Genomic DNA, 27,497 nt, shown 5'->3' with positions numbered 1-27,497 from the left:
ATTAAGACTTTCACAGGAAGGCACATTTGCTTTCCTTGGCCCTTCCCTCCAAAAAACTATTAAAAATTATATTTTATGACTACATTGCTAAAAAAACAAATAGATTAATATCATATATCAAAACTTTTCTTCGATCTAAAAATTTGTATTTTCTCTTCTGATTTCAAATAAATTACTACTTGTTTGTGGGCCCTCAACACTGCACCTCCTCATGGGGAAGTACCCTGAGAACGGTGCCTGGACAAGACAAGCCTTGGCTATGGAGTGGGTTGTGAGTGGTGGCCTGGAATTTAGGACAGCTCGGTCTGCCTCTCTTCCACATAACTGATTAGTAATCACTTGCGTTAATCACCACTGGAGTCCTGTATTTGTAACACAAGATAAAATCAGATGGCTTTCCTTCTGTTTTCTCAACTCCTTCCCTGAAGTTCAATGACAGTGTGGTCTGTGCCAGGTCATTTCCTCTTTTATTACGCACATTTACTATCTTCTATTGCTTTTGTGATTGTTTGAAGTGTTAGTCTTATCTCTATAACTAGATTATAGATTCTTTCAGGGCTGAAATTTTATTGCATTTAATGTTCCCAGGCTCCATAACACATGATATATGATTAATATTTGCTGGTTATTTGTCTGTTGTACTTTTAGATTATTTCTACACGAAAAATCTAGAAAAAGATAAACTTCAGTCAATATACAGGTGGACACTGGCTCAAGAGAAAAGTGGCCTGAAGTGAGGCAGTGGTTGTCTGGGGCAGTGCTTCCCAGACTTTTTCATGTGGTGTCGCAGCACAGTGGGAATGGTCCCATCTGCACAGAGGACACAGCTAAAGGAATGAGGCTTCCTGCAGCCACGGCTGACTAGTGGAAGGCTCTGGGTGTCCCAGGTCCCACCATACCATATGTCTGCACAACTGAATCACATTGTGTTGGGAAGGAAAAATAATTTTCCCTCTGTCCTTCTAGGTTCTTGGCTGAACACGCTCCCCGTAGTAAAAGACACACTAACAGGAAAAAAAAAAAAAAGTTTAATAGCTCCACATATACCTCCTGTATCCATGGGAGATACCCAGGAAAATTGAGAAAATCTCTAAAATGGCCCAAGATATTTCCTGAAATACTATTTCCAGCTAGAGACAAAAGATGTTGCCCTGGCCATTGTGACTCAGTTGGTTGGATTATGCCCCATATCTGAAGGGTCGTGGGTTTGATTCCCCGTCAGAGCACATACCTAGGTTGCAGGTTCAATCCCATGTCCAGACATGTATGATCCCAGGTCCAGGCACCTATGGGAGGCAACAAATCTATGCTTCTCTATCACATCAATGTTTCTCTCTCTACCTTCCTCTCTCCCTTCGTCTCTCTAAAAAAAAGCAATGAAACAATGTCCTTGGGTGAGTAGATACAGATACAGATACAGATACGGATATAGATATTGGAGGCTGGGGAGGCCATTTATGGGTGGTTAGCGGGCAAAGCACAATGAACAAAAGTGTAGATTTGTCACTCCCTTTGTCCACTGATTAGAGATTTTGTCATCTTCCTGGTAGAGGAAGGTAGAGACAGAAGGGACAGCACAGGCAAAAGTGCCAACAGCAGCTGGAGAAAGTGCCAGGAGGACAGGTCCTACCCATGAGACATTTTTTAACAGAGTGCCACAATTACATAAAGACACGCACAAGGATGATGACAGTGGCACTGATTTTTATACAGGACTTATGAACTGGAAAAATTCCATGTACAACCAGAATCTCATTAAACTATTATAATATATCCATGAATATAATGCTCTCTATCCTTTAAAAAAAATAAGGCAGGACTGTACCTATTAATGGAAATGTCTCCAAGGTATGTTATTAAGTGAGAAAGCAAGTTGTCAGCATGAGGGCATAACTGAAAGTGTGTTTGTAGTACACATGTGGAAATTACTAGAAACATACACAAAAATCAGCAACAGAGGTGGTTTTGGGGAGTGGAGTAGGAATGAAGGATGTGCAGAAAGCAAAGTTTTTTTTTAACTTTTAATTTCTTCATCCTTTGTACTGCTTGAATTCTTAAAAAATATATAAACCCATATTACTTTTGTAGTAAAAATAAAATAAATTAAAATGGTTTTTAAAAGCTATGTAGCAGGGAGGGAAGGGGGAACCAGCCCAGAATGGCAAGAGACAGTTAAAAAATTAAAATCCCCTGGGGGCATTTTATGCTCAGCATTTTCAGCATAAAATGCTGAGGGCTCTTAGGACACATTAACATTTGTGCTGAATGCAGGCAGGCAATGGGATAATAGAAATCATGTAGCTGACCTGCAGGAGCCCACAGGTAAAGTATTAGAGAAAATGTCTTGATGTTTGTTGATACTCATTTTAATGGTTCAGTACTGGCTGCCCTGGAGTCCCCTGGGGAGCTTTAAAAATATACTAAGACCCACTGAGAGATACTCATTTAATTGGTATGGGGAGGGGCCAAGCAGAAGTACATTTTAAAAGACTTCCAGTTAATTCTTATGTAGCCAGGGTAGAAAACCACAGAACCTACCACAGTTTATAACCCTCAGGAAAATCAACATACAATTCCTGACCATGAGCCAAGTATCATGCTAGGTGTGAGCCATATAAATACGAAGTGATTTTTTTAGAAAAACATTTAGGAATGGTCAAAGGAACTGAGTAAACATTTTTCCAAGAAATACATACAAATGACCAACAGATATATGAAAAGATGTTTACCATCATGAATCATCAGGTAAATACAAATAAAAATCACAATAACATTGTCACCTCACTGCTCTTAGAATAGCTGCCATCAAAAAGGCAAGAGATAATAAGTGTTGGCAAGGACGCAGAGAAAAGAGAAATTTTGTGCATTGTTTCTGGTTATGTAAATTGATACAGCCTCTATGGAAAACAGAGTGGAAGTTCCTCAAAGAATTAAAAATAAAACTACCCTGTGACCCAGCAATTCCATTTCAGAGTATACATCCCAAAGAAATGAAGTTCACTATGTCAAAGAGATGCCTATACCCTCATGTTCGTTTGCAGCATTATTCACAATACTCAAGTTACGGAAACAACCTAAGTGCCAGGCAACGGATGGCTGAAGAACATACACTATAAGTATATAATAGAATATTACTCAGCCACAAGAAAGGCAGAAATCCTGCCATTTTTGACAACAGGATTGGACCTTGAAGGCATTACACTAAATAAGTCAAAGAAAGACGAATACTGTATGATCTCACTTATGTGTGGAATCTAAGAATCTGAACGGATAGAAGCAGAGAGTAGAATGATGTTTTCCAGGGCCTGGGAGTGGAGAAAATGGAAAATGTTGGTGAATGAGTACAAACTCCCAGTGATAAAATAAATTCTGGGCATCTAATGCACAGTCGGATAGTTGTAGTTAACAATGCTATACTACATAGCCAAAAGACTAAATCTTAAATGTTCTCACCACAAAAAAGAAATGGTAACTATGCAACATGATGAAGGTGTTAGCTAATGCTGTGGTGGTAATCATTCTGCAATATAAAAGTGCATCAAATCAACATGTTGTATACCTTAAACTTATTCAATGTCATATGCCAATTATATTTCCATAAAGCTGGATAAATAGATAAGTCTAAAAAAATTTTGGTCAAGTGACAAGGATATTTGGATTTGGTATATTTTAATCTTTCTGAAACTGTGCAATTTGTGGATTACATGAAAAACTAATTTTAAAGTAAAGAGTGGTATATATAATAACATATTCTGTTATCAGAAGAAAACTAAAACTACCTTTTCCATGATAACAAGTACCCCAAGAGCTTGCCCAGTACCTGACCCATTTTACCACAAATGTGGTCCATAGGTGAGGGACCTTATCATGATCCTAGTAGCTGCTTTGAAAGACTCTCCAGCCTCCGGCAAACCTACTAGAACACAATCAGCAGCAAACGAGATTCCGGGTGATCCATAGGCAGGTGACAGTTTGAGAAGCACTGTGTCAGTTCTAGGAGGACTTCGAATCTTTTAGACCTCGTTGGTCAACCTCTATTTCACTGACATTAATTGGTTCTCCAGAAACAGATTGGGTTCTCCAGAAACTCAATGACTCGCTTTACAGAGAATCATAGATGGCTTACATCCCAACCACTTCTGTAACAATGTTAGTGGCTTCTACTTTTCTTTTTTAAACAGTTACAATATGCTGGGCACAATAAGTAATTGATGAATATTATTTTCACAAAAATGTTAACAATGTGTGTACCCTTGTTTTTCCCATTTATTGAGGAGTCAGTGGAAATTCAGAGAGATTCAAGCCCCACAGTTGATAAGTGACACAGCCAAACTTTAAATCTAGAGCTGACGAAAAACTCAGTTGTTCCACTCCATTCCACTGGCTCGTTGGTGCTTGTCACAGTTGTGTTGCCACAGTGGAGTATTTATTACATGTGAAAAACGCATTAAAAGGAAGATTGAAATAGTCTGTAATTAATGTGAAGGTATAGCCCTTGCAGAACCATGTACTAATAAAAATAAAAGGGGAGAAAAGTTGTATCATAGTCCATGAGTCAGTGACATATTATATTTTATTTTCAAAACACACACACATGCCCATATACAATTTTAGTTTGCAAAGTAAATCTGATCTACCAGTATACTAAAAAAAACATGCATTGAAAACTTTTAGGCCCTGAAATGAAGCTAAGAGGAACATTTTGTTCAAATTACAATTGAACATTAATAAAAATAGGTTTATGTAAAACCAGGGTGGCACTTTTCAACAGAGAAGTGAGCAAATGTGCTTAGACTACCTTCTTAGTGTGTCTTATCTTTCCTGAAAAAAATGCCAAAGTAGAAACTCAGTCTGAGATAGAAAACTCTTTTCATATTCTATCATAAAATGACTTTTAATCCATTCCTTAGTTTAAAGATTGATTAAACTTCGGATGACATTTAGTTCATAAATACATATTAGCACAACACATCTCCAAGGCACATCTTTCTCATCTCCCCTGTATGTGACCTCTGTGAGTTCCTACCTTGGACTTTGGGCTTGAACTCAAAACAATTTCTGTTGGGGACAATTGTTCTATCAGCCAGGTAAAATCCATTTTTTCTTGTTTCTCCTAAAAAGAAGCAGTAGAAGACTGTCCACTGACACTGGAGTTTTGTATTTTCAGTGTGATTGGACCTATCTGGATACACATGTGTCCAGTCATGCTGAAAATATAAAATAGGGACATTTACCATTGTGAACATGAAGAGTTTAATGTGATATTAGGTCTCTGGAGCCTATCCGAGACCGTACTTCTATGGCTCACTGTGCCTGTTAAAAAGTTGACAAGATTTCACATTTGGGTTCATCTAGTCGCCACATCTTTCTAGTTCTCTGTGTGGCCGAGAGGGCAAATTAACTTAAAATTAAGAATAAGAAAAAAAGTGTAATAATAATTAGATTTATCTGACAAGGGAGGTTTAAAAAGAAGGCAGAATGCCTGCCAATTCCCATTGACTAGTAAAATCATTATTCATCCTGAGTGTATAAGCTGTCAGAATGTCATCCAATGCTAACATTCCTGTGTAAATAAACAGTAAACTTAAATTTCAGATTATCTGAGAAAAACCTGATTTCTGATTTTAAAACAAGGGTGAAATTAACAAGTAATTAACATAGGTATGCTGGTGGACTCACATGAATAAGTATGAAAGACACATGGACAATAACTAAGACGGGGGGCGGAGAGGGGAGGGGGGTGGGGAGCACTGGGGGGATGCAGGGCTGGGAATACAAGAAAGAAAACTACTTGAACAAAAGTTAAATAAATTAAAAAAAANCCTATCCGAGACCGTACTTCTATGGCTCACTGTGCCTGTTAAAAAGTTGACAAGATTTCACATTTGGGTTCATCTAGTCGCCACATCTTTCTAGTTCTCTGTGTGGCCGAGAGGGCAAATTAACTTAAAATTAAGAATAAGAAAAAAAGTGTAATAATAATTAGATTTATCTGACAAGGGAGGTTTAAAAAGAAGGCAGAATGCCTGCCAATTCCCATTGACTAGTAAAATCATTATTCATCCTAAGTGTATAAGCTGTCAGAATGTCATCCAATGCTAACATTCCTGTGTAAATAAACAGTCAACTTAAATTTCAGATTATCTGAGAAAAACCTGATTTCTGATTTTAAAACAAGGGTGAAATTAACAAGTAATTAACATAGGTATGCTGGGGAAATATAGCTAAAAACAAGATCTCCCAATCCAGAAAAACCTCTCCACCGAGGTAACAGAGAAACACCTTCATCACCCAATAAGCATTAAACTTAGAATGTGATGTGCATCCCTAAGACATTCAAGAACAGAAAGGAATCTCACCTACTTATGCAGCCAAGCAGACAGAACCCATCATGTACTTGTTCTTAAGGTAAATGGCAGCTAGTCCTCAAGTAAGAGGACCTGAAAGCACCATTTTGTCATACACGGTCCATTCTAACTTTCCCTGGTACTTAAATTTCCCTGGTAACTGTATTAGCCTATTGGCTTTATCCAGAGAAACAAACTTATAGTTAGGACAGGAGGCAGTTCTGGAACTTGGAGTATGGAGCAAACCGAAGTCAAGTTGCTGAGTTCTCCCAGATACTGGGGGACAGAGATGTTATCTCCCTGAATGTTCACACTTCCAAGTGAATGACTCCCAGGTCCTTGAGAAAGACACTGCTAGGTAATAAAACTGATAAAAGGCCCATTTAGCCTTCAAAGGGATTTATATACATTTCAAAGAGAGGAGAAAGTATGCACAGTCAGTTTTCTAAAGCATTTTTAAAGTAAGTGCTCTGAGAAAAAGAATAGGGAAGTCTCTTCTTTCCTGTTCAACAAGGAGAATTAGGCCTCTTACTTTTAAGTTGTGTTTCTCCTTATAGGTGGCATAAAAAACCCAGAAAGTCAACTTTTGCCCTCTTTTCCACCAGCCCAAAGGAACAGGCAGACACCTGACTGGGAGATGGACAGCCTCTGTGAGGTCACAAGGAAGCGCTTTGCTTTGTTGATGGGTCAAACCACTGAAATGTTCTGGGCCTCAATTTCCTCCTTTCAATAAAGGGAGGAGGGAATGCTGTATCTCACAGGATTGTTACAGAGATTAAGTGAAATATTAAAAATTACATAAATTTGAAGCAGCAAATACCAGCAAGCATTTGCCCTTTACAGTATGCTTTCAGCGAACCTGGAAAGACCTCCACTCAAAGCCCTCCCGTTATTTCCAGTTTGCAAAATCCCACTACCACAAACTAATTAAAGACTCTCCTGAACATGCACATGCTCTCAAACAACCAATGCATTAGCATCGTGTCCAAGTCAAGGAGACTCTCTTTGCTCTCCGTTAGCTCCAGAGTGCAGGCTACATTAGAGAGCAGTGTGGAGTTCAAAGCCACAATGAGCTGCTGGACTCCAGTTGGGGAGAGGAAGAGGAAGCTGCACGAAAACAGCACAAAGACTCCATCCTCACTCTCTCCAGAGCTAGCCCGGCCTCAGGGTCATGTAGAAAGTGGTGATGGAAGTTAACTGCCGATCATTCTGATAGCAGATTACTTCCTCTTTTTAGGAGAAGACAGGACATACATTTCAAACATTACCAGTGTTCAATTTCTCTCTACCCAAACTATACAGTGTTCTATTCCACTGGTTCTAAATTCTGAAATTACAGTTTATTAAGGAGGGGCACAAGTATAATACATATGAAAGGTAAACTTACTCTTTCAATTGAAGGGGAGGAAGGTCGTGAAAAAGAAGGACTCAGTGTGATACTGGCATTTCCTCCACTTTCCCCCTCTGCACCTTTGGCAGGACTTCGAACAGCGCTATGCTGGGACGGACCATTTGGAGGTGCGTGACCTCCATGGTCCGTAGAAGCCTCTATGGAGAGGACCACGGGAGAATTTGCCATTTTCAGTGGGAAACCAGTGGTGGTTACTGGCGATGGTGACTTTGTACTTATAGATCTGGATTTCCCATACTTTTCTTTATAGTAGTTAACTGATGAAACAGAGGCTAAGAGGATCATTTTAAGAGGTGCAGTCTCTTTGAAAAATGGAAAAACTATTGAACTCAACACACTAAATGTGTCTATAAATAAACTTGGGGCAAAAAGGAAAATGGGAAATCTAAGATTATCCAGTGCTCAAGAAAGGGTGTTGTGGCTGTTTTATTAGGTTCAAGAGGATATATATTGTTTCCCCAGATGTGTGGTTTATTGAGATTGTGTTTACCAGAAAGGCTAAATAACTCTGTGCAACACAGTCTGAGTTTTATTCTAAAGTCCTGAATATTCTCCATATAAAAGTGAAGCCCCAGCCTGAAGCCTAATAGCCTGAGATAAGGGGGTCCTGGCGTAGAGCTCTGTTCCAAATGTGCTGGGAGGTGTGCCAGCATGTGCAGAACTTGCTATTATAAGAGAACAGGGGCAACGACTCAATGACATGGGAACCCGATTTCTGTAGGTTTTATTACACGGGGGGGGGCTGTCAGCATCAGGCTCTGCTAATATGACTTGCTGGGCCGTGTTGCCGAATACAGAGTGCAGTGTAGACACACGTGTGCTCACACATACTAATTCCTAAGGTGGAAAAGAGAAAACTGTAAACAGTCCTGGCTGGCAATCTATAAAGAGAAAGAGATGCCTGTGTTTGAACTTAAAATTAGAACAAGTCGGTAGTAATATCGGACATTTATACACACCTAAGCGACCGGAAATATTCATTCTTTCTATTGTTATAGCATCTGCCTGAGGTAGGTACTGTCACAACTGCATTTTAAAGAGGAGGAAACTGAGTTCAGAAGGTCAAGTACTTTCCTCAGGTCAGAGGGCCAGCAAGGGCAGAGGTGGGACTCAAGCTCACACAGTCTGCCTCCAGACTCGAGGGTTCTCACTATTCCAATGTGTTTCTTTGCAGAGATCTTAAAAGTAGATTTTCTGTTACAAATCTAGTACTTACATTCCAATTCACGTCTTCATGCTCTGCTCTAAGTAGTTCCAAGTATAAGTCTTTTCTGTTCCACAATATTGGAAGATCTGTGTTTCCCTGCTCACAGTGGGGACTGTTCGCACAGGTAAAAATATACATACAATCAGTAAGTTACTTTATCTGCACAGTAGAATATAAGACAAATCTGATTTTTCATCACCTAACTTAAAGTTATTAATAGACTATGCTGGTTTTTGTAATTTTGTCTTAATGGGCCTTGATAATGCCAAAATATCACCACATTGATTTGAAAAGGTTTACTAAATTAACAAACTAGGTTTAAGACAGTTCTTTGTCTCCTACCAAATTAACTCAGTCCTAAATGATGCTAAGAACAAGTAATAGTTAAAACTGTACTGATAGCAGCATCAATAATATTGTGTTTATTTTAAATTTTTATATTAAATATCCTTTAGTGTAAAATATATATATCACAATTTATTCCATTAGACCTTGGGTCTATTGGTCTATTCCATTAGACCTTGGGTCTAATCCATTCCTGAGCCAATATAGTACTTGTTTTAACAGTTTAAAGGTAAAAGGAACATATTTACATAAGAATAGAGATTTGCAAATCTTTATTTTGCCAAATTCAACACTCATGATTAAAAATAGTAAGTCAGGAATATAAGAAGTTATCTTTAGCCAGATAAGAAATATTTACTAGTTAGATTAGATGCTAAACAAGGATGTCTGCTATTGGTATCACTCTTCAGGGTTGTATTGAAGCCCAAAGCAATTGCATAAGACAAAAAAAGAAAACAGTAAGAGAAATAATTCCTGGAAAGAAAAAATACCACTTTCAAATGACATTAGTTTCTTTCTATACAATTTGAGACTACTGATTTCCTATTTTTCATCACTTTGTTGGTGATGTGACTGTTTCTATTTTCTTGAAGGTTTCCTTGGTTTTATTTTCTATCAGTTTTAATTTCTAGGAGCATTTTCTTCATCTCTGAATGTTTCCCTTTTCATCTGAATCCTGTTCCTATTTCATAAATACAATCTCTTATCTCCTCGGCAATACTAGGTTTTCTCCCCCACATGTTTTCTTACACTGCTTCCATTTTTCTATTTCCTATTAATTTCTCCCTCCCTAATTCCTCCTACTTTGTTTTGACTTGTGTTTTTCATGCTAGAGACTTTGATCATATATCTGGTGAATCTTGGTAAAACCACTCATATTTAAAAATCATAATGGGAAGCCCCCTGAGTCGGAGCAGAGCTTATTGAATTGTGGGCTTTACTATAGGCCGACCAAGTGAAAAACTGACCACTTCTCTGGGTCACCCGCAAGTAAGACTCTGAATATCTTCCTCTTGGATTCATTTCTCACATAATCTGTTTAAGAAGTATTAATGTGACTTCTAGAGATACTGATACTAAGCAGGAGAGAAAGACTAAGGTATTCCTCACTCTACATGCAGACCTTCACTTAACCACGGGTTTTCTGGATGCACCCCTCGCCCCCAACTATTCTCAGCTGTGCCAGGTGACCTTGAGACCATATCCTGCCCGATTCAACTTCTCCAGAGTAGAAGAGTTATCTGGCTGCACAGGGTGGAAAAGGATCTCTATATACTTTCCACCTTCCAAAATTTTCTGGACATCTCTCCTCTGCCATTTCCCCCTCAATCATAGCTGGGTTTAAGGAGGTGGTGGGGATAAGCAAATGCCTTTGTCAATCAGCCATGTCCATCCAGCAGCCCATGCCTAAATATTAGTCCAAGGAGCCAACTTCTGGCTCCAGTTTTGTGCAGTTGCTCACTATGAATGGATAAGTTTTCAAATACTAGAAGCTCAAGTCCACAGTATTCTGAAATGACTAAGAACAAACGATTGCACCAGCAAGTGTTAAATCCTGAGAAGCCACTGTCCCCACTGCAAACTCTGGCAAGCTCTCAATTTGAGCACTAACAAGCCTGTCTGAGAGTCCTGGGAGACAGGCCAAGAAAGAGAATTTCAAGATCAGGTGTTCATGGATTCTTGCACCTAAACAGCAAGAGGTGGCTTAAGAGAAATCTCCTTAATTTATCCCTATTTCGTTAAATTATGGATCCCTGCCCTAAAGATTAGAAACCAGGTAGAGTCATCTTATGGAGAAGAAAAAAGAATCCAATGCTTTTCTTGAAATCCATTATGAAATCATATCTGTTGGGTGACACCCAAGGCCCCACGCTTACTCTGTTTCAGACAAAAACAAATACCTTCAAACTTTATGAGCTTTAGAAGAGAGGTTTAGAGACAACCCTAATTCTGGACAATCACAATTGGATGAGAGGGATGGCTTTAATCATGCAAGAACATGGAGGAGAACGTAGCTGAGGTTACCAGGTGGTGCAAGATGTACAAATCAGACGCAGAGAAGCCGAGGCATTCCCTGAGGTCATTTTCGCCCTCTGTCACTGTGTTGTCGGAACTGATGTGTGGCCTTCAGCTTTCATAGTGGAAGAAATGGCTAGGACTCCAGGATGATCAGCCCTAAGTCCCTAGAGGTAAAGGGTCAAGGATTTGGATAATATATAGTTTGCAATGAAATCGATATTTGTTTGCAGCACATCTAAAATCAAGTTCCCTGGTTGATGAAATTCAGACTGTGCAAAAGAGACTAATTGCTACACACACAAAAGGAAAAAACTCTGGAAACTGCTTACATAATTCAGTAAGACATTTTATAAATAAGACTCACTGCAGGGTTTCTTTAAATATCAAAATACTCTAGAGTAAATAAGAATTCAAGTCATAAACCTTGATGCAAACATGATTCCACAGTAATCATCTCTTTCACGAGAGTGAAGCGATTCTCCTGCAGTGCATTCCGCAGGGAGTTGGGGAAGAAAAAGAGCCCGGTCCTCTAGGCAGCACGGCAGACGGAGCCGAATGAAGCGCAGCACCGACAACCCACAACGGAAAGAAACACAGAGTTTAAACAAGTAAATGCTAATAAACACCACGTATTAATCCTACGTGGAAGAAGAGATATTAAGGAAAGGCACGGCTTTTGGAATAATAAAATGTGTGTATTTTAGCTCCTCCCCCTTCATTTTTAAGACCTGAAATGGATAGTGTTCCTCTTTTGTATCCCGATCCCTACTAGGTGATCGATCTAGATACTATTCCTTAGGAGTAATTCAGTTTCAACCATGACATTTCAGCTTCCTGAACCAGTTTTCTTTTTTCCCTGTTGCCAACAGTGAGCTGAGCCCACCTAGCACTCAGTCTGCTACAGGATAGCCCCACGAGCCGCAGGAAGCGTCCGACACTGCCTCTGCCGTGTGGTCCATTGCAGTGACCACACAGATGAATTTTAAATGGATTACTGGCAGGATATACAAGGATTATCCTGTCAGAAATCAGCGGAAGTTACACTTATTCACCCATGGAGAGAGGTCATCTTTTTATATCTCCTTGGCTTGTGCTCTCAATGCTAACATAACCTGGAAAACCTAACATGGTACTTAATCAAGATGGGAAGTAGGCTGTATTTATCATCTGAAATCTGCTCTTCTTTTAGGTGCACTCGGTGGTACCATTATTGCTCTTTTGATTTATTTTCACAGAGTAGCAGACATATGCAGAATTATAATTTGAACTTTCATAACAGCTCATCTTGCTAACAAATGAAACATCTCTTCTTTTACTTTCTTGCAAACAAAGGGGATGGGGGACGATTCCTCCCAGTTTATGTGGTAACGGTAGCTTAAATCAGGGTCTCCCTTACACAGACCCTGAGCCAGGGATTTGGATACCAGTGGTTTACGAAGGATTTGTGATCCCAAGAGACCAGTGAGGCTTCGAAGGAGCAGGACTGGGAAGGCAGCCAAGGCAGGCAGGCAAGGGCGAGTTTCAGGGTGGAAATCCTAGGTCCGGCCTGAGTTGAGGGGAGCTGAGAGCAGAGATTACACCTTACAGTTTCTCCACCTGAAGGCCACAAAAACCTGAGCTTTTGCTCTCTCCTGCATCCCCCAGTTGCCGGCTGCAGGGTGCTCAAAAGGAAGGAGAAGAGGCTCTTTTAGGCTCCTCCGGCTCTTAATTCTGGATCCACGGGCAATCCCCCAAAGGTCACAGGAGTGCGTTATTAGTGACGACAAACTGAGAAGCTGGAGGATGGAGTCAAAAGCATCTAGACAGGGTGCCATGGTATCCTCTGGAAAGGGTGTTCATGTTGTGCTGTTTCCACCTGGATCAGAAAGATGCCCTTCCTCCTACATCACTATGGTCCATACCCTATTTGTAGTCTGCTGTGGAGATCTGCTTGACAGTCCCTAAACTCCAGGTTGATATCCCACACTGAACCATCTCTGATCCTGTAGCATGTACAGCATAAATCATTTTTTATCATCAGCCTGTGTTAGGGGATGTGAACAAGGCATTTCCCAATGCAAGGGTGAAGGACTAGTTGTACAACCTGAGGATGAAAGTTCTTTGGGTGTTTTACTGGAAGAAGGACTGAGAGAGAAGAAGATTGAGTTCGTGGAGACATGTCCATGTCTGCAAACCAGCCTTGGGCCGGATGCACCAAACCCGTGTCCTGCTGAGTTTGGAGAACAGCCAGGCAGCCTCATGAAGCTCTCACAGAGACTTCTCTTCACAACTCCCAGAGCCTTAGTACACGGCCTGTGCCGGTGCGGGCTCAGGAGAGAAGACCAGGCAGAAGGTGGAGTGAGTCTTCTTTCCTCACCACCAAGAACCATAGTTCTATCGTGAATGGAAAAGTACAAGGGATGGTGGCTTCGGGAATACAGTTTGACCTTTTATGTCCACATGGCATTCTTTGTTTTTTTTTAAAATAACAAGTCAAATTATAAAAACCAAATTATACATTTTTTTACTGATACTAAGCAGAACAATCATGCCAGCCAACTTTATTTCCCATATGAAAATGCTTATTAAGGGAGAGTAATGGCTCTTGTTCCATGATGTGTTTTCAAAATCCAGGAAAAACTTACTGATGAAGATAACACTTAGGAATAATGAATTATTGATTAGATCTTTGTTTGAACTCTGAAATCTAATGAAAAAGAAACTTCTGATATTTGTTCTATTAATTATGAATGGCAAGCCTTCACTCTTTCTGCTGAGAGTATTACAAGTCGGCCCAACTCCCCTTGATTCTTTCCTCTGCATGGGAGAGGGCACAGAAGCTCTCCTCTGAGTTTGGCTTATGCAGCTCGCAAGACTACCTGTGAGCTTCCAGCTGCCCGAATACTTCCCACCCTTCAAGGCCAGCTGAAATGCATTTCCTTGAAGAACACTTCTGAGGGTTTTCCTATTGAAATTAATCCTCCCCTCTGATGATTCTTCAGCATTTCCACATCTCCCTTTTGTACTCTGATCTGCATGGTCAGCTGTTTTCCTATCTCTCGAAGTACATTTTAGGTTTGTATCATTTCCATTGCACCTAAGACAAAGGCTTTACATATAGATCTCAGTACGTGGTGTGGAGTTGAATTTCCTTATTTAGAAGACTATTTTGGGTCCCTACAATGTGCCTGCACTGTACTAGACACTGGGAAAATGTACATAAAAATATGAAAACAGAAGTCCTTGAACTTCAAGCCAATGGGTAAAGAAAACCATTTTAAAAGAATTACAACAGATTTACTAAAGACTGTAAAAGAGGTGAGTACAAAGCACCAAGGGGACACCACAACTGCCTGTGAGAGGGCACGAGGTATTGTCTCCATTAAAAATGATAAGGAAGACAACCCCTGGCTGGATGGCTCCATTGGTTGGAGCATTGTCTTGTGCACTACTAAAAGGATGCAGGTTCCATCCCTGGTCAGGGTGAGTACAAGAGGCGATCAATTGATATTTCTCTCTCACATTGACGTTTCTCTCTCCCTTTCTTTCTTTCCCTTCCTCTATCTCTAAAATCAATAAAACATCCTTGGGTGAAGATTTCAAAAAAAGGGAAGGAAGTTGAAGTTGATGGATGTCATTCTGTAGCCCTGAACTTGGTGTGGGAGTCAAATAAGAATCTGACTTAGATAAGGATCAGAGGGTTTGCCACTCGGAGAGAAGACACAACATGGACACATGTAGTTTGTCCATCGCACGTTTGAGAAAACAGGGACCGAGTCTCTGGATGTAGCCAAGTTTAACTTTGAATGTGGGCAGAACATTCAGTCTTGAAATACCCATGAAACAAATTCAGGGACCAAAATACATAAAATTCTACCAATATTGATAGCTGTTCCTTTTAATATGGTCCTCTCTAACAAGGCAAATGCTCTTAATATCTGAACATATTAACCTAGTTCCTATTCAGGTGTTCAAAGATGCTTTTCTTCACATGGAAGAGTCATGCTCTTGGTGAAAACACTGGGTAAAAGTCTGAGTGTTTCAAGACATGTGTGAGCAACAAAAGGAATGAAAAAAGAACGAGTGATGTGGGCCCAGAGAGAATAACAAAATACAGGCCCTAAAGCAAATGCTGATGTTTTCTGGAAAACAGACAGATGTGTGATAACTTTTGGAACTCCACAGTGAAGAAAATCAAAGAGAATTATATTGGAAGATGCAAAATAGCACAGAAACTAAGACACTCCTCTTACAACAGCTTGGAGAGAAATGAGTAGTGGAAGAAAAACAAAAATAACTAGGAAAGGACTGATCTGTTCACCATCCCTGAGTAGTTTTCTATGCATGTGCCTTCAGTAAATGAAGTCCTGTTATTCCTCTTAAGAATTGCTACAGACCTCATAGCACCTAAGGACCAGTATTACTCTCCCACGATCCCTTCCATGGCATTTCATTCTACAAACCCTAAGAGGGCTCCTCCTCACATTTAAATGGCAGGCTGTGATTCCGCCCTCCTCCAAGGGCAGCCCGAGAGAGAAGAGAAAGCCATTCCACACTACAGCCTCACACTGGCTCTGACGTATCTCAGCCTCCTGCTAAGTCCGAAGAATTAGTCACCATGGACTCTTCATTACAACACAGCTAATGAGCAAATAAAATCAAGAGGGAAAAAGATAACTTGGTTAAATACGCACTAGGGATGGAAAAACTGACAGGGACATTAATTCTACTTACAGCAGAGTTGGCTTCAAATCAAGTCATGGCATGACTAGTTCTGAGCAGCTGCTGCACGTAACCATGAAAGGTTTCACTATAAAACTCTGCAGCTGGGTAAGATGCTGAGAGTCCAATCCACCAGGGCACGTACATAGCACCAGCAGCAGTTCTTGATCAATTTTACACTAGACGGAAGTCCTTTATAGGTTTCTCCATAGGTCTCTATTTAAATGCAATTCAACCATGACAGTGAGCAAAGACAGGGTGACCCACTGCCCACTTCAAAGTTTCAGTGGATCTCCTGCAGGCATGTCCTCCCGCTTGGTCTGAGCTCAGAGGCCTCTTTCTCAGGGTAGGATGTTCAATGAGAAAAGAGCCATATAGCACACACAGAATGGACTTCCCAGCAGCATCAAGTTCAGTGATCTGATGCATTGATCTGATGCATCACTGAAGGCATCTAGTCAGGGAAAGAACAGTATACTTGGAGTTTCTTTATAAAATATAAGACTTATAAAATATTGGACAGTACTAGACCAAATCAACATGTACGGACCTTTCAAATCCATCTGTGAATGTCTTGCTATAGATGTAAGCTGGTGCTGGGCTGGGCCCCAGGCGAGCTGGCAGCCATCTGGGAAACGGCAAAATGAGAGTGTTGGCATCTGTCCATGGAAGGCGCTACCTCTCAGTTCTCTGTCCTCAGACCTCTGATCTCACTTCCGTCTTCCTTAACCTCAGCAGACAGCCTTGCCTCTGACTTCCCAGAGAAAACAGAAGACATTAAATAGCCCTTAACTTCCTACCAAAAAAGAATCCCTTTAAATTTACCTGCATCTACATTGAACTTTCTCATCTTTCTTCTTGCATATTGGCAAAAAAAAAAATGTCCTTCTCTCAAAGGCTAGTCCCTTCCTGTGTTCTCCAGATCCCCCCTTCTGAACAACATAGCTAATGGCTTCCCCATCTCTACTCACTTCCAGGCAAGTCCATCCAATCCTGTGAGTTCAGCAAATGTGTCTGAATGCATGACTCGTCTGCATTCAGGTAAGTTAGCTCCACTTGGATGAGCTAAGTCCTAGGTAACTTAGCTCCACTTGGATGACCCCCTCTCACCAGGAGCAAAACGTATGAGCTCCCTACCTGAACACCACTTCCCCTTAGTTAAGTACAGAGCCCTCCACTCAGTTGCTCAAGCCAGCAATCCAGAGAATGCCACTCTTCCCTCCATGTCCAATAAATTAACAAGTTCCAAAGTATGTCTCAGATCCACTTTCTTCAATTCCATTATCATCTCATAGAACCATGCACAATCATTGCTTACCTGGACTGCTGCAATGGCTTCCTGACACCTGCTTTCATTTTTGCTACGCTTCCCCTGCCAATGCATTCCCCACATAACAGCTTATCCATTTATTGATTCTTCTCCAAAGAAAATGCCACTCCATTATTCCTTACCTTGAACCTGCTCAGTGGTGTTTCGCTGTACCCAACTGTTGGCATAATGCACACAGTTCTGGAACTGCTCCGTGAACTACTCCTGACTCTTCTCTTGACTCCCTACCAATTCTTTCAGTGGCCTTCTCTCCAGCCCCTGAACATGCCTGACTTCTCCTCACATCAAGCACTCAAGGGAAGATGTCATCCTCACTGTTAGCGTAAGTCCCATTCATCTTTAAACAGAATCCTTTAAAAAAATGCACCCTAGTTTTCATTTATTTATTCTTCACCTTCTAAGATCCTACTTGGAATACTTTCTATTTTTCATTCCTCATGTCACCAAAATGACATTTTAATTCTTGTCTGTGGTGTTTATCTAGCACATAGTTTGGCAAAAAGTACATGCTCAATAAAAATTTGAATGATGAATGAATGGATGGATGGATGAGAAGCATTATGTTCCTAAGTACCACTTTTGTGGTCAGCAAGTTGGAATACATTTTTTAAAAACCCTCAAATAGCAATTTGCTATGAGGGCTAAAGTTTAAAAAATTACCATTCTTCTTAAGAATCTTTCCTCTCATTAAGCATTAAGCACCACGCCAAGTTCCACCAGGAATCAGTGGTGTGACCACCACAGTAAAATCTTTGTTTCCTGCTAAGGACAATGAGAGCAGGGCACCCTACCATCTGAGTAGTAATCTGGTGTGACTTTACACAGAAGTAATGCCAAACAATGCCCGGTATCACTCTGGGAAGTCACTTTTTTGCTCCTATGATCAGCTTTTTGATCAATCAACAATGGAGACAGTCTCAAAGCCATGGCTTTCTGGCTTGAGAGCATTGGTGATTTCTCTGATCCATCACGGTAATTTATCTCAGTGTGTGGCTCCCAGAACACCTGCATCAAAATAACAAGGAAAGCTTATCCAGGCCCACCTCAATGGTACCGCAGGCTTGGCTCCACACCAGCACAACACAGCAAGTGCCACGATAAAGCAGCTGTGTTCCCTGTTTGCTGGTGGAGGGCCTGGCCTTCAATTTATAAACAGCATCTGTAAGGCACAGCAAAGCAAAGCACAGTACACCGAGGAATGCCTGTGTAAAAGAAAGTCTGCACATCCCACCCACAACCTGCAGTGGTCCCTGGGGACAACACCAGATGCTAGCACACTCTCAGGTGATCCTTCTGCCCTCGGACCGGAGAGCAAGTGATGGAAGGTCATCGGTCTGTGCAGAAGGGGATACAAAAGTTGTATCCACTGGGCAGTTTCTCAATTTGATTTGTTTTGTACAACCATAGAGCTATAAAATATAACTAAATTTAGGTTTTATTTTGGGTTTTTTAGAACGAGGAATGTGCCATTTTTCTCTTGTCATGAGTAGACCTAATGTCATTCTTTCCAGTGCTGAGATGAAAGATTGGGAGAGGCTGGAACACAGGGCTGGACATGCACCCAGAGGTGGAGATCCGGTCTCAAGGCAGGAAATACGTGCAGTTCTGCAGGCTGAATATGGAACCTACCAGGGAGGGACAACAATACATTGAGCAATGGGAAGTGATATGCCAGGGCTTAGGGTCTCAATGGATAGTAAAGCCCAGTGACAGGAAGTGGCAAGCAGGAACTATGTGGAGATGGAGACCCACAAACTGACAGGAAATCAACTGGAAGGGCAGGTGTCAGACATTTAACTGGTAATCTGATACAGGCCTTTGATCTCCAGCAGTCCTCGAACGTATTTAAACAAGGTAACCTACATGATCTTTATAGAGCTGCGAGCTAATCAACTTACATAAAACAGGTGGGTTCATCAGCAAAGTCTTGGATTAATTACTACAAGGTGGTTTATTTACAAAGCATTTGGAATACAAAAAATGTATTTACCTATAATACATGTTATGGACTGTGCAAGTATATATCATTAATCATAACAAAAATGTTTATAAGACTCATATTTACAACAAACCTTATAGATAAAGGTTATTTCTGTGAAGTTAAACATCAATGAAGCAAGTTCAAAAAGAAGAAATAATTCACAATAACAAGAAATGGGCCATGAAGAGACTCAACCCTGAACAAGACCTTGCCCACCCCTCTCCGCAGATGCTCTTTGTTGATGTCCTTCAGAGGCACCTGTCTGTTCCTTATTTTACTGGAAGTGGTAATAGCCAGATTCCCCTCCAAAGACCGCTAATCAAATACTATTGTGACTACAGTTGTTTTTAATCAAGCTCAAACCTCACTTTGAGGCTCAGATTCCTGTTTCTATGTCAATTAGTATCATGCACTCTGCTTTTAAGGAGACTCACAAGAGCAAGACAAGGCCCCAGATCTAGAAGGACCAAATAATTATATGTTCAGTCTAACGAGACAAGAGGCTGAGCACAGGGCCAAGACATGAAATGCGGTTACCATAACAAGGATATAAAAGGTAAAACAACAACCCAAGGAAAAGGCAAAGGTCCACTCATCGGAGCTAGAATCTATGGTCACAGCAGGGCTATAAAAAAAGTTCAAGTCTGAGCCCAGATTGTTAAGCTAAAACTTAAAAGAGTCCCACCAGCCTAATGTCAAACTACTCCTAGAAATTCAGACAGGGATTGATCTTAACAGAATCAGGTGGACCCAAGCACTTTTCCCATGCCATCTAATATTTTAATCAAAGGAAATATAAAACCTTATGTAATACATTGAGTGTGCCTGCCACACACACACACACACACACACCCAGGCATACAACTCAGGTCATAAAGACCAGTTGAGATGGGGGTCCGCCATGCCCTGTCCCTTTAAGCCAGTACAGAACATCCATCAACCACATACATAAAGCCCTAAAAGGCAAGCCCTGGACATAATGCAACTGCCTATGTCCCGCACTTTCCACTCAAATTTCTGCCATATTTCTGATACCTGTTCAGTCTTATATCTATCTAGTTTTCAACACTGAACCTGGCCCCTGGACTTGCTTGACCTGATTCCCTGACTTGACCTGTCATTCTACCCTATCCCACACTTTCTTCAGGTAAAACATTATGCCCGTTGGAATACAACTGGTCAGGCCAGTTCTAGCCTTCGGAAAAAAGAGGAAGACATATCCCAAAAAGAACAGACAGAAAATAATGGACACAAGTGGAATCCAAGACCAAGTAGGAGCACAGAGCCAGAGACAATAACTTCATACGCCCTGGAGCAGCAATCATCAGTCTCTTTCACCTGGTGGCACACATAAATTAATTACTGAAGTTTTGCAGCACGCTCAAAATTATTTTTTGCTGGTCTGATAAAAAGAAAGGTATAATTTTGATTCATTAACACCAGACAGCTACTTTTGTGTTGGCTGTTGTCATTTATTTTATTTGATACCCTAAGGAAAAAGAGGTCAGTGCCCCTGACTAAATAGGCAGGTATTGCATATTTAAAAATGTTTGCAGCACAATGGTTGAAAATTGCTGATCCAGAGTCTAGGAGGGGCCGTGGGTCTGGAACAGGGCTGGCAGTGGAACAAGGCCCAGATGTCTTGGTAAAATGGTGGTCCAGGCATCATCCTGTCAGCTGGAAAAATAGGTATGAGAAAACAATGTAGAAAATATGAAGCTGGTACATTTTATGCATCAGTCATACAGCATACATTTGTTCCCCACAGAATTTGATTTCAGGAACCCATCCCTCTTCCATTCTTAATCTTCTGACATGGTGGGGTTAGCTTTACCCCAGTTTCCACCGATGAACCCAAACTGTTTTCATCAATTGCTTTATCTCATCTTCCTAGTTGCATAGATTGATTTATGAATGTTTAACAAAATGAAAGTCATGAGAGCCAAGCATCTGTATGTGGGGGCTTCTGAGAAATAGACCCAGTGTAGAAGAAACCTTCTTTTGAATCCCAGGCCCCCCTGGACCATGAAGTGTGGAGGTGTGAGGCCTAAAGCTGCTGAAGCCTCCCTTCCCCACCAATAAAGTGAGAGCCTGGAAGAGCAAGGATGCAATCACTGGGAACTGAAGGAGGCAAACAGGACCACAGAAAACAGCAGGCAGACACGAATCTGACTCTTGGTGATATCATCCAACTCTCTGATTCAAAAGTGCCCAAAGCCAACATCACCTCTGACCTTTGTAGTCACATCAGCCAATGCAGCTTTTGGCTGAAGTCAGTCTGAGTTGGGTTTTTCTGTCTTTTGTAAATGAAGCATGTGTAACCAGACTCTGCTTACTTATTGCTGAAGATTTTCTCTGTGTCAGGCACTCAGCTAAGTGATTTGGGTTTTGTGACAGATGGAACAGGAGCGGCCTGAACCTTCATGGATTTATCTCCTGTAGTGAAGGAGACAGAACCCAAAGAAGCACCCAGTAAACGTGTAAGTCTAACTGGTGGTTAAGTCCTAGGAAAGTAAAAGACTGAGGTATATTAGTCAGAATAAGATGAGAAACAATTTAATTGGTAAGAGAAGTGATACTTTAGCCTGGAGAAGGCAGTGGGTTGACCAGGTGAAGTGCGAGGAAGAGCCCACTGGGCAGAAGGCATGTTTCCCCTCCTCCAATCTTCCTCACTCTGTTAGTTAGAGCAACACACTTCTCACAGAGCTAGTAGCATCCACTCTAATTAGCAAAAGTTCTCATATCAGACTAGCAAGTTCTACTGTCTCCCGTCCCCAACATTACCCACCACCAGCATGCTTGCATTAGAGCTACCCCAGTAACTGGTTTATTCACATGGATTACTGCCACACCAGTAAGGGGTCCTACAGTTTTGAAGCTATGTCTGAGGTCCACAAGCTTGAGGGTCAATGGCTGGTTTCCTCATTTGCATGTGGCTTTCCTACTGATAACACCACTAACATAGAAGGCAACAACCCAGGAGAGTAGAAGTGGTATCTGAACCACTCAGTCTAAAGCAACTCTTGGCTCCATTGGGTTGAACACCAGCCATTGTTCTAGGCCATTTCCGTAGCAGTTGCCAAAACATGAATATTCTGTAGCCTCCTGTTCCTCACTTTAGCAATTTTTTCCCCAGAGTGTCCCTCGAATTCAGTGAACATAGTCTGTATTCCCTCCCTCCAATAAACAGACAACCTCTGGTCTCTCCCTCTCAACAGATAACATATGTGAAAACCCCAAGGTTAAAAAAAGCCCTTGGCTTTCTGGGATCTGGAGGGGTCGGTGTGTCCAGGGGCAATGAGACTACAGAGACTGGCAGGTGCCAGACACTGTCCCACAGTAGAGACCACATTAAGAATTCTGCACCAATAGGAATTGTGTGCCAATAGGAACCCATTCAATGGAGGGTGTTAAACACGAAATGAGATAAGCTTGCCTTTTAAAAATCACTGATAGAGTTTTTCTGCTAATCAAACACCAATCAGGGCATTAGTTTCCTTGACACTCATCTGAGAGCTGATAAATAGGTTCCACAAACCAAAGTGAATACAGGTCCAGAAACTGGGAAATGTGTCTTGCAGCTTTAAAAAGTGGAAAAGTGAAGAGTGTACTTTATTTTACAGGGAAAAAATAGTTCTGCCTTGGAGCTCCGCAGGGATCACAGCCACAAAAGACCCAAAGTTCCATTGCAGCTTTACGACTAGTACAGGCACCAGTCTTTCCACTCCTGGCACTCGTCACGTGTACGTACAAGTGAGTCGAGGATAAGATCGAGTGTACCCATCGGAACCTACCACACAAATTTTGAAGAAAATGTCAGGAATATGTCACTTTCCATGGGTAGGATAGTTCTGGACTTGAGGAAGCTAAATTTAATCCAGGCATTGTTTTCTAAATGGCACTTCTCATTGTCTAGTCCATTTTGTTGCTACCGGCACAAATCACTTTTAATAATGAGCAATATAAAGGGTAAAGAACAATTAGAGTCCAGAGGTCATACACATCAAAGGAATTACACAGATAAAATCCCTGAAGCAAGTCCACAAATCCGTAAGATAGAAAATTGAATTACCTTACAATGTCACCAATTCATCATCTCCAATTTGAGCTAAGTAACAGCAACTCCAGAGCATAATTCAGACCCCAGGCCCCGGTTTCCCTAGCATGTGATGGCTGCTGAGACCCTTTCCCTCCAAACCGAGGTTTCACTGTTCCTTCAAGTTCTAGGTTCTGGGTAAACGCATTAGTAACAAGCCAGCAATTCCCCCCCCCCCCAAAACCAAGCCTCATTTGAAGTGCAACAGACTTTGCTGTTTTGACGTCTTAAGCCAATTTTATTTAATTTCGGGGCTGTAACAGAGAAGGTAGCAAACTCTAATTGAAGCACCCCCCACCCCGTTTTTAGCTAACAGTCCTATCCAGGGTGTCAAATGTACCGAACCACAGCCCTTTAGCTTCATGTATTTCCATTACTGTACTTCCAAAATAACACTGTGATGATCCCCAGTACCATTTAAATGCCTCCTTTTGAAGAAGGTTGCGGAAACCCATCACTATAACGTGTTTTTCCCTACAACCCTCTGGTATAGGTTGCTGTCCCCTTGGGCCAGAGTTTAAAATTATTACATTAGAAATTCTGACTTAATGAATAAATTAATTTTAATGAGTTTTATGTTTTAAAATAATATAGCCAGTTTATATATGTTAGCTTTTAGAAGTAAGCGCTTTCCTATTTCCTAAAACAAGGGTATCCAGAAACCCATCCAGGACTAGAGCCGATTGCTGCTATGTTTTTCCGCTGGTTTAGCCTAACAGGATGCCAAGGAGATCATTCTGCTAACAAGAGTCGCATCAGTTAAGAAAAAACATATCTCTATTTTGTGTCCCGGTAGTTATTTCTGCATTTTAGAGACACAGACCTCAGTATTACTTTATTTGGGGTTAACCTACAGAGAACAAGCATACACCTTGGAGACACTGTGTCTCTGGTTCTAGACCATGTAAATAAAGCGACTATCACCATAAAGTGAATTGTAGTCATTTTGCTGGTGGAGGAAGGGTGTGGCCTTCAATCTGCAAAATATGTAACATCTGTGAAGCACAATAGAGAGAGGCATGCCTGTACATCCAGAATCTGTGTCTATTTCTTTCTTTCTTTCCTCCGAGCTACTAAGAGAAAGGCGAGTGGCAGCTGCAGGTGTTAGGCTGACCTCAGCTGTCAGAGGCTCTCGCAGTTGCTCTCGCATGCGGTTGGGGACCCACAGCTACAACCAGCCACAGCCCTGGGAAACATGCTGGGGTCTGTGTTTCCTGCACAAGTCCCTAATGTTCCTTTTACCCCACTCCCATCCTGCCCCCTGCATAAGATAAGAGATCACCTCTAGAGACAGCAGGGTCCCTTCCCTGTATTTTGGAATGAATGCTAAAAAAATCCCATAAAACTAGGATTTCTAATTGTTTTTTTTCAAAATACCCAATAATCATCAACTTAAACATAAATTGTAATCATAAATTAACTTAACTACTTTCCAAGGTTGGCCTTTCCAAGGGTCATAATTGTAAGAAGCATTTGGATTTGTTTTTATTTTAGCTTTTTATTTAAATGACAACGTGAGTCAGGATGAGTCCCATGTAGAAGACAGGAAAAAATTGTGGAGAGACCCACAAGGGCTTTAAACATGATAATAATGTGTTATTTCTTAAACTGGGCACCAGGTACATGGATGTTCATAGTACCATCAACTTTTATGAAGATTATTTTGTAGCTACTCAATATTTCATAAAATTAGTTTTTTTCACATTTCATTTATTTTATGTATTTTAAATATATTTTATTGATTATGCTATTAGAGTTGTCACATTCATCTCCTCCCCTCTGTACCCCTCTACCTCATACCTCTGTTCCCTCCAGCAATCTCCCACTTGGTTCATGTCCATGGGTAGCACATATAAGTTCTTGGGCTTCTCCATTTCCTATACGATTCTCAACCTCCCCCTGTTCATTTTGTACCTACCAATTATGCTTCTTATTCCCTGTACCTTTTCTCCCATTCTCCCCTTGCCTAGTTTTGAAAACAAAGCAAACTACACAGAGAGAGTCTCTTTCCAATTTCCACCCTTAAATTATTACAACCTAATTGAAGGATATCTGTGACATTTGTCAAGATCATTGATACTTTCAGGAAAACCGTACAGGAATAACATTGCTTCTCAAAAGACTTTTGTCCAAAGTTCCTATAAAACACTATTTGAACAATACCATGAAATAATATTATCAACATTAGAAGGAAACTGTTATGCTTCATATCAAAAACATATATCTTTAAAAAACATCAGGCACCCTCCACTTCACACAGCAAACATCTGTGTATTGCACACCTTCTTGGTAGTGCACCTTGTATCTGTACTAGTGCAAACCCAGAGACAAACACAGTCTCTGCCCTCAGGGAGCTTACCGTCTAACAGGGAAGGAAGACAGAGGTATGAGCAGTTGACCCCATGCAAGATAACATTAAGTAAGTGACAAGGAGGAGTGCAAACAGCATGCTATGGGGTTGAATTAAAGAAGTGGACTGAGGCCTCCCTTGGCAAACAGCCTTTTCAGTACTTCACAGTGGTCTAGGGTCAGCCCCTCACCCTCACAGCTCCAGAACTGGACTTTACCGCTGCCCCAGAGTCGATTGGATTCAGAGACAATGACTCACACTCACCAACTCCCAAAAGGCTAAAGAGTATGAATCAAATGCTAATTTATAAATTTACAACAAGAATTACAACTGCTGGGAAGAGCAGATGTCCATGTTGCCCAACCAGCGCACATCTCACCCCACAGACAAGCTAAATGGGATACAAGAAGTCAGAAAAAGGGAGGCCAGGGACACAGTTACAATGTTTTTAGCAAGTGCCCTTTGCTAAATTGATGAGCCCAGTTGCACAAAAGGGGCATGCTGCAGGGACGACCACCCATTCCTGTAGTCCTCCCAGGACGCCTGCTGCTCTACGTCGGGCTGGAATGAGCCTGGCCAGAGCTTGCCTCCCTGTTCCTCCTTTGTGGGTGCTTCCAGGGCTGACCACATGCTCTTACATTGTGACCTTTCTTCGGTTTGTTAAAAAACTTGAACCATGTTAGAAGCAAGTCTTCCAGTGGCGAACTATTCTGCCTCCTTGCCTAGCTGTCCCCTTTCCTGAAATTAATGTAGAAGGTAATTCTCAGACTGCTCTTTCAATGGCACATGAGAATGTCTGGGTTCAGGGCCCTGCAGAAGGAGATGAGACCCGCTCTGGAAGTCTGGGGCAGATCACACAGTTTCTCCAACACCTTGTGCACTATTTTAAGGAATGGCAAGCCACTGAAGACTTTCAGGAAGAGGAATGACCTATTTCACCGTAGAATGCAACCAGTTCCTCAAACTCCTATGAAACCCATGTTGCAGGAAAAATATTTTATAATAACTGTGACATCCAGATGCACTTCATTCAAGGGGGCATCCTTTTAAAAGAGCACACTCAAAGGGTACAGTTAGGGGTGTCATCTCAAAGAAGAGTTAAAGCATACTAAAAAAAAAACAAATTATGTTACCTATCAGTCAGAAAATGAATGTGTCAGTTGGATTTTTCTCATTGTTTTGGGTTTGGTCACTAAACCTTAATTTCTAGACCAAAGCTGTCCAGTGGCTTTGTATATAAATGCAATCCACCTTTGTAATTGAAAATTTTCTAGTGGCCATGTTAAAAATGCAAAAATTAACTGGTAAGCTTAATTTTAATGGTAAATTTTATTTAATCTCATGTATCTAAAAAATATTCTCTATGTAATCAATATAAAAATTTGTTAATGAGATATTTTGCCTTTTTTCATACCAAGTTTTGACACAGCATGCGTTGTGTGCTCAGCAGCCGCGTGTGGCAAGTGGCTGCCGTACTGGGCAGCGCAGCCTGACTGCCGCCAGCCGCGAGGTGCTCTGCACTGTCAGACAGAGTGGCCTTCCAGAGAGACCGAAGATTGTTCATGGCCACAGAGAATAACTGAGGGAATACACATTCAATATGATCTATTTTCTCTTGTAGGGAGAGAGAGAACATTAGATTCGCTTGGAGCAGCTAAGAGGTTCACTTGCAGCTAGCTAATTGGAAAAGCCACATCTTTACAAATGCCT

The 27,497-nt window shown here is 41.1% G+C and overlaps 1 non-coding gene across 1 annotated transcript; it reads right to left on the bottom strand.

Moving 5' to 3' along the window:
- Nucleotides 1–24,508: 24,508 nt before the first annotated feature.
- LOC118987378 (small nucleolar RNA SNORA44) lies at nt 24,509–24,638 on the bottom strand. Its single transcript, XR_005066553.1, has one exon. It is a non-coding gene; the product is annotated as a small nucleolar RNA SNORA44 (small nucleolar RNA).
- Between the last annotated feature and the right edge of the window lie 2,859 nt (nt 24,639–27,497).

This window comes from Sturnira hondurensis, unplaced genomic scaffold (assembly GCF_014824575.4).
Source record: "Sturnira hondurensis isolate 20B ecotype Veracruz unplaced genomic scaffold, ASM1482457v3 Scaffold0005252, whole genome shotgun sequence".
Taxonomy (NCBI): Eukaryota; Metazoa; Chordata; class Mammalia; order Chiroptera; family Phyllostomidae; genus Sturnira; species Sturnira hondurensis.
This window is presented reverse-complemented; position numbering and strand designations above follow the sequence as displayed.